We start from the raw sequence: 15,797 nt of genomic DNA on the forward strand, positions 1-15,797 counted from the left end.
TGCTGCTTCATCTATATTTTCAATATTCGCAAGTCTCGTTAATATTGGATGATAAGCTTCTAAACTCTTTTCATCATTTGTTGCATACTTTACAACATAATTTATTACAACATGTCTTGAAAGAATTGATTGCCAATCTACATTGGCTATCCATAACTAAAGTATGTTATGATTATGTGTTCTTACTCAATCACCATTTCTTCCAAGTTATTATACTTTATCTCCTATGGTTTGGTATTCAAATAATTTTGATCCATCCAAATGCAATGGCCATGGTGCATTGTACCTAAAACAAAAAGTAAATATCCTAAAAATCTATAAATATCCTACATACAAACCATCCTTCTTCTTTTTTTATGAAGGAAATCAACCTCTTTACACATTGTATGATGGTCAACACAATTGAGCATCTCATTTTCAATTGAATTACATAAATTTAGAGTTTAAACAAAAAACCTAATTTATAATTCTACAATTAACTTAGGGGTTGCATAATTTGTCAAGTTTATTTTCATATGTAATATTTATGACATGTTATGTTATGATTTAGAAGCATTTATATTTTAAATTCACAATTCAAATTGCATAATTAATTGTTCAATCAATCATTTTTATAAAAAATTACATTGTTCAATCACAATTTTCTTTTTCTCTCCTTTGTGCATGAGTCTTGTTACCATTAGTCCTAGCTACAATATTCTTGTGAGAATAATTTGTAGAACTAAGGCTTCCCAATGTTTAATTACTGAGGATATGGAGCCTAATTTGGATCACTTATTTCATGGTAATGTTGATCCTTCCTCCAACCCAACAAATGATGTCATTTATCCCCATTCTCTTCATATCTATCATGATGAGGATGAATCACTAACTAGGGTTACCATTAACCAATTGGAGAAGATTGAAATTGAATTTGAAAAACTTTAATAATGGATGAGTGAACAATACCCAAAAATTGAGGCAATCCCATTGATTGAAGGATTAAAAAGAATGGTGCAAAGTGATAAAATTGATGGCTTTTTGTTGTGTGGCCTTTCTGATATTGTTGACACTAATATCATGCCAATAAAAAGTTGTGTCAAAGACCTTGGTTACTCTCAACCCACTAATCAAGTCAAGCATTCCATTCCTATGCCTACATCCTTGCCTAGTGTGCCTACATTTACATCTTCTATCATGACTACTTCCACACAAAATGTTAATCCTACACATAATAGTCACATGGGTGAAATCTCGTTAATCAATTTACTCTTACATAATTCCTTTTGTGAGTCTTCCATTTGTATCCTAATCATCTCCCATACCCACATATTAGAAATTTCCACCTCCTCACTCTCAAACTCCACCTACATATAACAATTTTACTCCTCCATCACAATCCAATATGTCCAATTTCAATGCATCCAATGAAGCAAACTATTATATCCTTGCAAAAACAATTAGCTTCTCTCATACCTATGAAGTGTGTACCTGTTATACCTATAGCTGCAACACAAAACACTCAATAGATCATTACAATCATGGTTAATGAATTTAAATCAAAGAAAGATAAAACCATAACTAATCGATCTATCATCTCCTAGTAAATGCTAGTATGAATTTTACTCTCAGATCTTGTTATGCAAATTCCAGTGACTTGACTACACTTAGATGGAGGATTTAAATGATGAAGATGCATGATCTAGAAATGATAGCATGATTAAGCTACATGATTTCATGATTATTCTAGAAAATAAGCTAGAATGAAGATGCAATTAAGCTAAAATTGAACATGATAACATTGCTAAAATGATAAACTAGGAGCTATATGCCTATAATAACAATGCTTGAATGCAAATGAGATGGGATGATTATTGCTCCAAAATGGGGTCTATTTATAGGATTTCCAAGGCTAGGGGTGAGGTGGCAGGAATCAACGGTCAAGATTAATTCTGAAGACATCAATGGTGAAATTGGAGGAGGTTGGCAAAGCAGTTGGATTAAAGGGAAAATTTGTCATCTCTATGGTGACAAGTGTCAAGAGGCTTCGATAAGAGGTTGGATGAAAGGGAACACTTAGTGACAAGTGTCACAAAGCTTCTAGAAGAGGTTGGATGAAAGGGAATACTTAGTGACAAGTGTCACAAAGATTCTAGAAGAGGTTAGATGAAAGGGAACACTTAGTGACAAGTGTCACAAAGATTCTAGAAGAGGTTAGATGAAAGGGAACACTTAGTGACAAGTGTCACAAAGATTTTCTCAAGTGTTCAAGGAAAGGGGACATGTGGGTAAATGGAATGGGTTAGGTGGCTAAAAGTTAGGAGAATTTGAATTTAAAAATTCAATAATAAGAAAAGGCTAATTAATTTCAACAACTCATAATTGATTTGTTTTAATTAATTAGAGGATTAGAAGAAATGATTTTAATGGAGAAGAATTAATTAATCAAAGGGGATTATTGAAATGAACCTATTAAATAAATCCTTAGATTTATTAATAAGTAGATGAAAAAGGGGGATTTAATCAAATTGTTGATGAATTCAATTAAATTGGGGAGGGAGATTAATTAAATAATTGCTTATTCAATTAATTATCTTTGGACCATTTTTAGGTGTATACATTTTGCCCCTCTTTGAAGCGAGGTGTGATGACGCGTTGATTCAAAGAATAATCTCATTTTGATGATGATATTGGTTTGATAGGATGCCCCAACTCTTGATTGATAAATTCTGGTATGATGATTCCCCCTCAAGAGATCAATTGAGATAATTGATCTTTGGACTGTTTTGCAAAAATGATATCCTGATAGATTTGATTTGATTTCTGCAACTGTGTTTGATGAAAATGTGAGTTATTCGATTAGCTTGATTGCTTAGATTGATAAGATTGATAAATATTAATTGATTAGATTGATAAGATCGAGATTCAGTCTGGTTTCAAGAATGACACCTCCCGTATAAGACAATGATGATCAAAAGCATCTAGTTTCAGGAAGGATAAATCATATATAAGACATGATCAGAATGTCTGGTTTTAGGAAGGATACATCTTGTATAAGACATGAATCTGAATCAGATCGTCTAGTTTCAAGAAAGATACATCCTATATAAGACATGATAGAATCAATTAGGTTTGATTGATTGATTTGATTTGATAAGGTTGATTAGATAAAGAACTGACAGTTTTTTGATATCAAGTTGTAGAAAGATTCGGATATGCTGAAGTTGATTCTATTGAGAGAGATAGCATAAGATTTTTGTTGGGTCAAGAATATTTGAAGAGATATGAGTCATTCATCTGATTGCATATATGCTTGTGATGATACTTTGATGATTCCTGCTATAGATTTAACCTTGGATAAAAAGAGCATGCAGGATCCCATACAAGAATGACATGCAAGCTAAATGCAAATAAAATGCAAAACTACGAACAGACTAGTCACTGGATTATTGCATTTTTGTCATCATTGAGATTTTGAAATGTGGGAAGTGAGTGCAAACATCTATGGTATAATTAAACCATGATAACCTGAGCACTTCTTTCCTAGATTTTGATATAGTAAGTTAGCACAAGCATTGAGGTATAATTAAACCGAGATGACCTAAGTGTTGCTTGTGTAAAACAGGTAGTATTAATCATTTCAATACGCAAACTAAAAAAGTCTTCAATGATGCTCTGATGATCATGTCCTGAGCCATATTTGCACATGTTAATGATTATTTTTTAGACAATAGACAAGAAAAGTATCATGTTCCTTCCTTGTTCCTCTAGTCAAAGACATCCTAGAGTCACTCAGAAATCATGATAGAGAAAATCAATATAGAAAAATTAAACAATCATGTTAAAATTATTATCCAAAAGATATTATCAACTGAAAAGTGTGTGATGTGCTTAGATTGACTTTGTGATAGTTTGATAATTAATAGTTTGATCTTGCGTTCAATGTTGGATGTGTCTCAGTTTTCACTTGATAAGAGTTGTCTAATTGTTGTTCTACCTGTTTGATTAAGCTCAAAATGATCAAGAGCTTTTCCCCCAAGTAGGTGTAGGATTTTTTCCCAAGCCTAGAAACGAAGTTGTTATGATATATACAATGATCTAAACCATGGCAAGAAACCACCTGGGATGTCTGCGTATGTATAAAGGCTTTATGATGATCAGCATTGATGGAAAATGAATGAATGCAAGTAGGAAGATGCATGAACTAATAGATGGAGGAGCTAGCAGACAGATAGCACCTGTTTGCTAGGTTTTCACTGTCTATTTTTATTGCACTTTTTCTCATATTTGATTTTTTTTTTTTTTAATATATTTTTCACAGTTTTTTTTTTTTTCACTATTTTTTTTTTTCTGCTTTTTCAGACATAAATTTTTTTAGATGCATTCTATTGATAGGTTCCTCGAGCTGATCTTCATCCTCTATTGATAGCTGATATGCTCCTGACCCAAATACTGATGTGACCACAAATGGACCTAACCAATTTGGTTCAAACTTTCCTTTCTTTTCTTGATTTGCTTGGTTGCATAGATTTTCCTTTAGCACTAGTTCTCCAACTTGAAAGGGTCATGGTTTAATCTTATGATTATAAATCCAATACATTATTTTTTCTGATATACCTTTAGATGATCAAAGGCATTTTTTCTTCTTTCATGGATCAGTTCTAACTCTTGCAGTCTAGATACTAGTTGTTCTTCATCTGGGATCAGACCTTTTAACGATACACGTAGAGACGATATCTCTACTTCAATTGGCAATATGGATTTTGATCCGTATACAAGAGAAAAAGGTGTGGCACATGTTGGTGTGTGGATACTGATATGGTAGGCCCATAGAGCAGGGTTCAGTTGAATATGCCAATCTCTTCCAGCATCGTTCACTATCCTTTTGAGAATTTTCAGAATAGTTTTGTTAGATGCTTCTGCCTGCCCATTTCCCTGTGGATAATATGGTGTGGAGAATCCGTGCTAGATTTTGAACTTCTCACATAGCTCTTGTACATCCTGATTCTTGAATGGTTGCCCATTATCAGTGATAATGTTCATTGGTATTCCATAGCGACAGATGATGTAATTCAAGATAAATGCAGCAATTTGTTTTCCTATGATGTTTGTGAGAGGTACAACGTCAATCCATTTTGTAAAATATTATGTAGCTACCAAGATGAATTTGTGACCATTAGATGAAGAAGGATTTATCTTTCCTACTAGATCAAGACCCCATTGACAAAAAGGCCAAGATGTTGCTAAAGCATGAAGTTCTTGTGCTGGTGCATGAATCAAATTCCCATGGATCTGACATTGTTTACATGTTCTCGCTATCTGAAAAGAATCTTATTACATAGTCGGCCAATAATAGCCCAAGCGTATGAGTTTTTTCAAAAGGGTAAGACCACTTGAATGAGTGCCACAAATGCCATTATGGACTTCATGTAAGGCCTTCTCAGATTCTTCTTGTTCAAGACATCTTAAGAGAGTACCATCTAGACCTCATTTAAAAAGGGTATCCACAATGAGATTAAAATGGGAGGATTGGTGAATAAAGTTTCTCTTTTGGTTTTTCGATAAGTCAGGAAGTAGGGTATTGTCTTTCAGTTATGTGTAAGTTTGGCCATATCGGGAGGAATCATGCCCAACAAGGTGACAAATAGTTTGGGAATCAGGACAATTATGAGTAGGGTAAAACAATTCTTCTACTAGGTGTTAGTCATAAATTTTGATTCCCTTCCCAAAAATCCTCTCTATCATGAAATTTGATAACTCTGTTTTGCTTGTAAAGAGGATAATAAGAGAATAGAATTTTAGAATAATATATAACAAGGTTTCAGTAAACCTTCTACACTTTGAACTTATCTGAAGTTCAGGTGGGTATACCTTTTATGAATAAATTCACACTTTTAAATAGAGATCCACATTAAACCAATGCTAAAAACTATGGACCTCATCACCTTTGATAATACTTGAAAACATTTAAAAGGAATATGTGTTTATCTTCAGTTTTGATCCCCAAGAGATATAGAAAGAAAACCACAACTGATACCAGTGCCTTATCCAAGATATAGAGTCCTCTAAATCAAGCAAGGATCCCAAAATTAAACATCCCCATACATCTCATTACTTCAGCTTTTATTAACACTATATATGACTGACATATATAAGGATTCTTTTTTGCTAAACTAAACATTGTGTATCAAATTCAAAGCTTCAAACAAATAATCTACTGACATAGATGTTTCATGCGTATTTAATTCCTCTCTTGAAGAGAAAAGCTAAGAACATATCCATAAAGATTGCATTACAATCCATTTTAATTGAATAACCCTAGACTACTCAAATGAAACTAGTAAATTACTAAAAGCATGCCATAAGACAACATAGGTTTTAGGCTCGAAAGGTTTTGATTTGTATATTGATATTCATTTTGAAAAAATCTTACATGACTCAAAGTATTTTTTGTAGTAGCTAGAAAAAATGCAGATATATTTCTGTAGAGTTTTTTTCAAAATTCTTGTGATGATTCTACTCCTAGGTCCTAGTATCCATTTATAACAATATGGATGCAAAAAAAGTTTTGGACCTTGCTAGGAGTAGTTTATTACAACTGCAAAATTTTCTTCAAAAAACCGTTACAAGTCCTTTTTAGCCTCAGCTGCCTTTTCAGTTTGTTGCTCCTCTACAACATCTTCTAATTGTTCTAGAATATCTTTTCTTTGTCTAGCATACTTATCTTTCCTCTCCTAGAACACGTCATCACTCGGCTAAGAGAAGCTAACAATCTTCTTTTTCATCCCTACTATCCTTTTCCAAGTGACCCTCAACTGCCCAATTTCTATTTCTATGAAACCATAATGTGATTTTACCTTTTCAATCTCCTCAATTGTCTAGACAAATAAGGACATGTCATCAGTGGTCCAGCTCTTCCATCCATGCCTTCTCCTCTTTTAACTGAGTTGGACCAACAAAACCCCCTGGAAACAATTCATATTTGTAACCAGAATATTCTTTCCTATACAATTGGGGTTTTCTCTTCACACCTGTCCTTTCTTCTGAGAGTATATTCATTTCTTTTATGAATTTACAGGTGGATCTGAGATTGTCATTTGCCTCTGAATTTGCATGGAATGAACACATAAGCTCTAACTCCTTTCCCCTAGGCATCCACTTATTCAAAATTGGTTGCAAAGTGGTCTCATGTTCTCTTAATTCAGTCAAAATATTCAAAATCTTCTTCATACTAATTTATACAACAAAGGCCTTAACTGAATCAACAAATTTCAAAATTGTGGTCTTTACCTTTTCCTTATATTTACTTGCAAACAGGGCTTGAGCCTGTTTCAACTTTTCCAACTCATGTTGAACCATTTTAGTTTGTTGGAAACCAGAAGGCATAGGAGAAGGGGGATATTCTATGATAGGGCTTGTAGGTGGAGGTCTTGTTGGAGAAGAAGCTATCATTAGCATAGAGGACTCACCTTGATGGTGTTGTCCTACCAATTGACCCTGAAGTTTAGCAATGATGCTATCTCGGTTAGCTATTCCTTCTTTGGCTTCATTATAAGCCTTCAAGATTGTTTCCAATTTCAACTAGAGATTAGCCTTTTCTTTTGCCTCCTTTACTGCCACTGCTACACTAAATTTTGTAGTTTCTAAGACTGTGCTTGTAGCTTCCACCACCCCTATATCTTGGACTCTTTTTACAATCATATCTCCTAGGAAACTAGAATCTGAGGCATCTTTCCTTCTTCTATTTTCATCCTTTTTCAATGACCACATAACTAAAGCAACATTATCCTTGCTGAAATTTACTCCCTCCATAGGCTTGGTCTCTTTCCTGATAGCTTTAAGTACCAAGGCCTCTGCTATATCCCATTCAGGGAGGAGTAGAACACCAGCCTTTGACACCATTTCCCTTCCTGCTTTAGGAGTGATGGCTTGAAATTCTGCCATCATTTCTTGTTTTACTTCCTCCTCTACTGAAGTGGCATCTTTGTGAGGTTGCTCACTCTTCCTCTTCTCACACCTTGCATTGTAGTTCTCAATGTTTTGCTTCCATACAAATTGCATGAAGGCCCCTATTGTAACAAAGTTACTATCAACCAGAAACTCCTCACTGGCTTGCTTAACAATTGGGTCCAGCTCTTTACCTTTGAACTCAACTTTAGTCAAGTTCATCTCAGCATTAGGTGGCTCTTCTAGCATCCCCTCTTGTGTCTCCTCATATGTGTAAGAAATCTCTCTGAGGCCTCCTAATTGCAACAATTGTTTTGCTACTACCTGTTCATCTCCTATATGAATAGGGGATTGAGATGGAGAGTATAGAGGTTCACCTGTTTGCACTTCCTTCCCCACTCTTTTCCTTTTAGGGGAGTCTTGGATGTCAATGACATCTCCAATTGCTCTTTTCCCTCTTGAAGTGGAAGGCTCACCTATTACTGGCATCATCACACTGTATTTTGATTTCTTGTGCATTACATAATCACCAGGAGGGATGGCTTTAGCAAAAGAAGGCTTAGCTAGAACTAACTTAGCCTTGTCAGGGTCATCTCTCATTATAGCCTCCCTCTTTTCTTTTAGAGTTTGCATGAGGTCTTCAAAATAAAGAATTAGGAATTTTATTTTCTCCTCAAAGGGATTGAAACTAGAAAGAAGGTCATAACTACTATCAAATTGATGAATGAAATCAAGAGCCCTTTTGTATGCCACCCACTTCTCTTTCCTCAATTCTTTCTCATCCAAACTGAATTCATTCCTAATCAAATCTTCAGGGAAATGAAATTGGTGTGGCCTACCTTTATATACTACTCTCTTTCTAAACATGCCATTGAAAAAATCTTCAAGGTCTACAAATCTTGAGACCGCAATAGACAACCTACATGGTTTAAAGAATTCTTCAAAATATTTCCAGCCATCCTTTGTGATCACAAATTGATGAGCCATGGTAACAGTAGGGAATATAGTCCATTTACCCCTATTTGTCAGCTCTACCTATTGCACACCTCTAATTTGCCTTAAGACTTTTGCAATTCCTATCTTTAGTGGGACCTAATAAGGCAATAAATATGGAGTTCCTCTAAAACCATAAACTCTAAAAACTATAGAAACCGGGTACAAATACATATCACCCCAATTATGAATAATCTTAACACCTTCAACAAACTCTTTGGGTCTGAGGAATTCTAAGAGAGCCTTAGGAATCCTAGGGTTTTTTGTGCACAAAAAAATCCTGATTTTAGATACAAAGCATCTGTCAAACTTTAGATAGCTGTCATCCTCTTTGTCCTAGGACAAAATAGTACTCCAGAGTTGAATAGGCATCTCTTCATTATCTTTTACCTTAACCAAATCCATTTCTTTTGCAAAATAATCAGCACCCTTGAACAAAAACATGTGTATTAGAAGAGAATACCATCCAAATGGTCTATCCACCTTACCATTCTTTATCCCTACCAGCCTAGTATGAATTGCATTAGTGAGGTAAGGTGCATAGTCAAATGTTATTGTTGGAGAGGGGTTTAGAATTTGTGCCATCATTAGCATATAATTGGTTGGCATGTTTTTCTCAGTATCTTCTCCAAAAATTTGACAAAGTGACCAATACATGCCCTTAGCCATTAGAGTAAAAAAATTCAAGGAGAAAGGTTCCATGGTACTGGGGCCTACAACAGTTAACCCTCCTATCTTGACAAAAAACTCCTTCAGTGGGTCACTCCTAAGGTGATCCCTTTGCACATTGTAGACTTGTGCAAGTGTTTGAAAGTTGATAGGCTCTAAATAATTGGACACTTCACTGACCTTGAAAACATTTCTAAATTCATCATCATTGATCTCTATCAGGGCTCCTCCATCGACATTCCTCACACATCTAGCAACAGGATCATAATTTTGTGCAATCAGGGTCAACAAATCTACATCCATGAAGACTCCAGGGACTATAAGCTTCCCTACATCCAATTCCCATATACTATTTAAAGGGGTAGGGGAATGTCTCTGACCAAAACCTACCTTGAATAGTCCTAAGCCTGACATCCATATTTGTGGATCCCTTAACCAATTTCCTTTGTCATATAGACCATCCCCAATTCTTAAATGAGGGTTTTTTGGTACCAATTCTTTCGCTTTGCTCGTGGCATTGGTAGACATGGTTAGTTGTTCCAAGAAGTCATCACATATATTCCTATCTTGGTAGTTTACCTTCCCTGTGAACTCCCTTCTTAGCGCCATTCCGTTAATGCAATTATATCAATTGAGATTTACACAAAACTCTAATGAAGAAATTCACATAGTAACATCGATTTTTAGACTGTAACTAGCAAGAAAAACACAAAAAACCTGGTAATTCGCCCAAAGAAATTCGCTCTGCACTAGCTCCTCTACAACAAACTTGTCAAAATGGTGCTAATATTCAATTGATGTGGTCCTTAATATGGCAATTTGGAATTGAATTGAGAAATTAATCTCGCATGCTTTAGCCATCACCTCAAAATTGAATTCGCAAATCGAATTAAAAAATGAGCTCCAACGGGTCACAAATTTTCTGAGTATTGCCCTGTTTCATCGTTTCGCTATTTCATAGAGTTTAAAAAACCCCGCACTTTTCTTTCGTGAAGCAATGACGATTGTTGGATCTCAAAAAATTGCACTGCCTTTATTCCTTTAGGTCCTTCTATGTTAGTGATGAGCCCTACCTTCTTTTCAAAACACGTGCACTTTGGCCTAGTGAAGTAATGCGAACAGTTGATCTTCTTTGATTTGATTGTCCCTTACATCCTACAGTGACCGCCAGTCTTCTTAACTAACCATGCACAACCTTGATGGCCAACGGTTTTTGCCACTTTGCGAAGGCTAAATTGTAGGCATCTTTAGGCTGTGAAACAATGCCAACCGTTTGATCCACCTCGATATGTATGCCTTTTAACGCACTCAAACCTTTAAAGTGGGACCCTAGCTCAGAGACCACTTGCTTTATTTCATCGCTGGAAAATAAAAGTTATGTGGTAGTTGGCTATTTGCTTAGGTAACTTCATCGGGCTCCATCCTAAGGCCACCACATGTTCTTACTTTACCATCTTTATCATCACCGCTGGTTGAAAACAAGGCGGGCCCTTAACTACCCTTCAGATCCACATGTATCTAACAAGTCACCATTTCTCTCCATGGAGCAATCCATCTATCCTACCATGTCATCCACCATGTGACGGCCACATCATTTTGTTGTTTCACGAACATTAGTCTTTGATTAATTTGGGGCTACGAATCCATGCGAGCCGTCTGATTAGCTCCTACTTAATCGGTCATTAATTCTTATGACTTGCTTTTCCTTTGGGCCCACTGACATTTTTGCTATTTTGTAGCCTTTAAATCTCAAGCAACTCATCTTCGCGAAGTAACGAAAACTGTCAGATCTTAGGAACTTTCCTGTTTGTTACCCTTGTTTGTCCACCTTGCCCGGGCCCTCCACCTTTTCACTACTTTGTGAAAGATAAAACATGCACATCTAAGCCTAGCAAAGTAACACGAGCCGTTGATCTTCTCTGATCTATCCACCCTTTAGCCAATGGAACCACTTGCCTCTGGGACCCACCAACACTTTTTCTACTTCATGAAAGGTAAGTCACTTGCATCTTGGGCTAGTGAATCTACAATAGCCATTGGATCAGATATAAGATGCAATCCTTTTAGATGACAACCAATCCTTTGGTCGGGCCCGCTTACCCTTTTTTCTACTTCGTAGACCTTAACCCACAGGCACCTTCGCCTGGCGAAGCAACACACACTACAAGATTTTAATTGACTTGCATGATGGTTAAGAGCCCGACAAAAATTAAAACCAAACATCAGTAAAGGCATAGAAATAAAAATTTTAAAAGACCGCCTAGGGAGAACTTAATGGGGGGGAGATTTTTCATGATGGAGCAACCCTTCCTTAAGTGGAAAAAGTAATGCAAGAATAGAATGCAAGGGTTTTCAAAACATAGAAAGGGTTAAAATTTCCAAAAACCTTAAACCCTCTTTGCCCCAAGAACACAGAGGCAACAAGGCTATGCAAAAACAAATTTTTTGCAGGTTTTAGCTGATTATGGGATAGGCAATACCCAATTTTCAAAACAGTGATAACACCAGGAATTCATAACACTATTGATTTTCTTGTGTCTGAAGGAGAGAAGCAAGTGTAGCCATGGCATCTGCGTCTTTGTTGTCATTTCTTGGAATCTGCTGAAAATTTATTTCTACAAAGCATTTCTTGATATCATCAATACTCTTTTTGTAAGGCATCAATTTTTCATCTTTTATTTGATAATCATCATTGATTTGATTGATGATGAGATAAGAGTCTCCAAAGACTTGAAGTTGTGTAATGTTCCATTCTATAGCCATTTTGATACCTGTAACCAAAGCTTTATATTCTACTGTGTTGTTGGTTCATGGAAAGCTTAATTTGTATGCTTTTGGGATTATATGACCTTGTGGTGTGATGAATAGAATACCTGCTCTTAATCCATGTTGTGTTCTATTATGGACACCTGCTCTTGGACTGATATTTGGGTGATGTATTGTAAGATATGGATCAAACCCTAGAATTTCTATATATGACCAGGTAAAATTGATTTGACTTCTTTTGAAGAGTTCCCAATATTTCTGTCTTGCTAGTTTTGATAGAGAGATTGCTAGATGTAGATCAGTTGTGCCCATGATAACTGCCTCTGCTAGTTCTATTAGGATAGATAACTTCTCTTGATAAAATTCAGGTAAGGTGTTACATCTCCCATCTTCCGATGCGTCGAAGAGGTTTTCACTATTAGATGTGTCCTTTATTTTTACTTTTTTGTCTAATGTTGCCAAGAAATGGTTTTCAGCATTAGACTTGATATTGTTTTCTTGATTTTCATTTTTGCGACTAGGAGATTTAACACCCACTGGACATGAAGATACGTTACCGGAATCCCTGGTGAAATCTATTGTGGGTTTGATTTCATTAAGATATAAGGATATGGCCTGGTCATTAGGTAAGGTATCAATTGCAGTATGTCCTTCATTTTCCTAGTCCATAGGCTTAGGAGAGATTAAGGATAAAGGATCCTCATATTGGATTATGTCAAAGATATTAGGAGTCATGATAGAGATGTCAGAGCTTTCAATATGTATTTCCATGTCTAGAACGATACTCTCATCAAAATGACCTCATATAAGAAACTCCTAATCATCCTCGGTTAAGTCCATGTCAACTGAATGTGATTCTGATTCAAGTAGGCTATGATAAATATAATGTTATGGTCAAAGTGTATGATGGTTTCTCTTTCCCTACTATTGGATCTATTACCCTCCCCATTTAGGTTGGTACTAACTGCTTAGATGTGACTTTTACTGTCATTCCCACATTGGAACAATTTCACATGAAGTTGGGACACCCTTGGATCTCTTTCATGAAAGCTATGCCTTCTACTATAATTTAACAATTAATCATAGCCTTTACCAATCTAGAATGAAGCATGGTAATTTCACCCTTGATTACTTTCGACTTAAATAACCTAAGCCTCTCAATCCTCAAAATGGTGTCCTTTTTGTATCTTATCAAAAGTGAAAGAATGAGATGATCATATCTTTGACATATACCTCCTCCTCATGATGGAACTGGTATCCTTTCCACACCTTCTATGTTGTTATTATGGATATGTTGCATTGGTTTTGTCATTGATGTCAACACCTATCAGCACTTACCCTTCTAGAGATCTTGGTTATCTTCACCAGCAAGTTCAGTGACTTATGCACAGTCACCAGTATTTGGTTCACCGACAGGTTATATTGTTCACCAACACTGAGGATGACTTGTTACCAGCTGGAGATCACTTGGTTATGTCGAAGACATGGTTTGGACACTTGGTTTTGATGATTTGGTTATTGGTCTAATTGGGTTGACATATTTGTTGTTACCGGCGAATTGGTCTAGGTTATAGACCGGCATGCATTATCTACTCCAGATCAGCATGACACGTTATGGAGATGATTTAATCAATTGGTATTATTGTTGAGCTGACATGATGCATCGCATCTTAACTTACTTGTAATTGATTTTATTTTAATATTCTTAGTAAGCTGACCTACACATTTGGTCTTAGGTTTTGGTATATATATAAGATCTCAATTGTGAGATTAATGTAATGGAATGTAATATGGTATGGCAAGGTTGTGATATTTGGTATATGCGAATATAAGCAGAGCTACTCATGCAGACATCATTTAAAGATTCAAGAAAGGTTTGAAGGAGACAATCAGAGCTTACCTAGTATTGAATCCAACATTGGAGATGCTACTTTGAGAAGTACATTATCATGGATTTAATCATCCAATTGTAGTCAGTGAGACTCCCATTTTGTGATTGAGCAGTGAGCTCTAGGCAGCTAGCCTTTTTGCATGTGCAGACCCCATTTGTATACACATACTATCTGCAGTAGTATCATTTGATTGTGGGTAAGGTTTCCCACCATGGTTTTTCCCCTTACATGGTTTCCACATACAAATCTCTATGTTATGTGTTGTGGATGTTGTTTCTCTTTCTGTTTCATGCATTAAGTTTCACCAGTATTGATATTAACTGTGAATCTTCTTACGAGCATTAAGTTTGGTTTACCGATGTTCAGTATCAAGTTTGATTAAATTATATTTGGGTTAAAATTAATAGACAATTGATTCACCCCCCCCTCTTAGTTGCCTTGGGGTCCTAACAATTAGTATCAGAGCCAAGTCCTCTTTTTGCAAAAGTTTAACTACTTGAGGAGATTCTATGCCAACTAACTTTTTCCGGAAGGACAGTCCAAAACTTGATGGAACTAACTATGGTATATGGAAGATCAGAATGGAGACACATCTGAATTGCATTGGAAAAGACATATGGGATGTTACACAAAATGTTTATGCTGGTCCTACACTAGGTCAACCTAATCCACCTACATTGGCTAAGGATCAAGAGAATTATTGCAAAGCAGGAGAAGCACTTTTGAGCACCTTGTCAGATCATCAAATCACGGGACTATCATACTGATCTACTACTAAAGCTATTTGGGATAAATTGGAGACTTTGAATGAAGGTGATTCCACTATCAAAATTGTAAAACCAGAATGCTTCCGGGTCAGGTATGAAATTTTGAAAATGGAAGAAGATGAAAGAATTTTTTCTTTTATGGAAAGGGTTAATGAAATTATTTTGGGAATACAATGTTGTGTAGGTTCCTTAAGTTAAGATGAAATTCTTTCTAAATTTTTAAGGGCCTTGCCACCGGCATACAAAATGAAAGTAACTACTATTAATGAGTTAAGAACTATGCCTAATACATCAGTATCTAGAGATACATTGGTTGGAAAACTTTTAGCATTTGAGCTTGAGGAATTTGGTCCTATTGCTACAATCAAGACAGATTTAGTTTTCAAAGCATCATCATCTACAGCATCTTCATCATCAACTGATAAATCTAATTGGAAAGTACTCTATGCTAGAGAACTTGAAGAACTTGAAGCACTATTTGCAAGAAAAATGCCTAAAGGTCCTATTGGAAGTAAGTATGAAGGTAAAGAACCTTTTAAATGTTTTAACTGCAATAAAATTGGTCATATGGCATCTAGATGTCTGGATAGACATAAAAGATGGAGAGAAGAATCTAAAAGAACATATAAGCCTAACCTTGAATATTAGAGATATAGATTTAAGAAAAATAGAGACAAATCTTGTTACTATGTTGATCAAGGAGTTACTGATGATTCTGATGAAGAAATAGGAGACAATGGATGGGATTTTGTTGCAATAACAGAAGATCAACTGACACCTACTG

Source organism: Cryptomeria japonica, chromosome 4, assembly GCF_030272615.1.
Source record: "Cryptomeria japonica chromosome 4, Sugi_1.0, whole genome shotgun sequence".
NCBI classification, from domain to species: domain Eukaryota; kingdom Viridiplantae; phylum Streptophyta; class Pinopsida; order Cupressales; family Cupressaceae; genus Cryptomeria; species Cryptomeria japonica.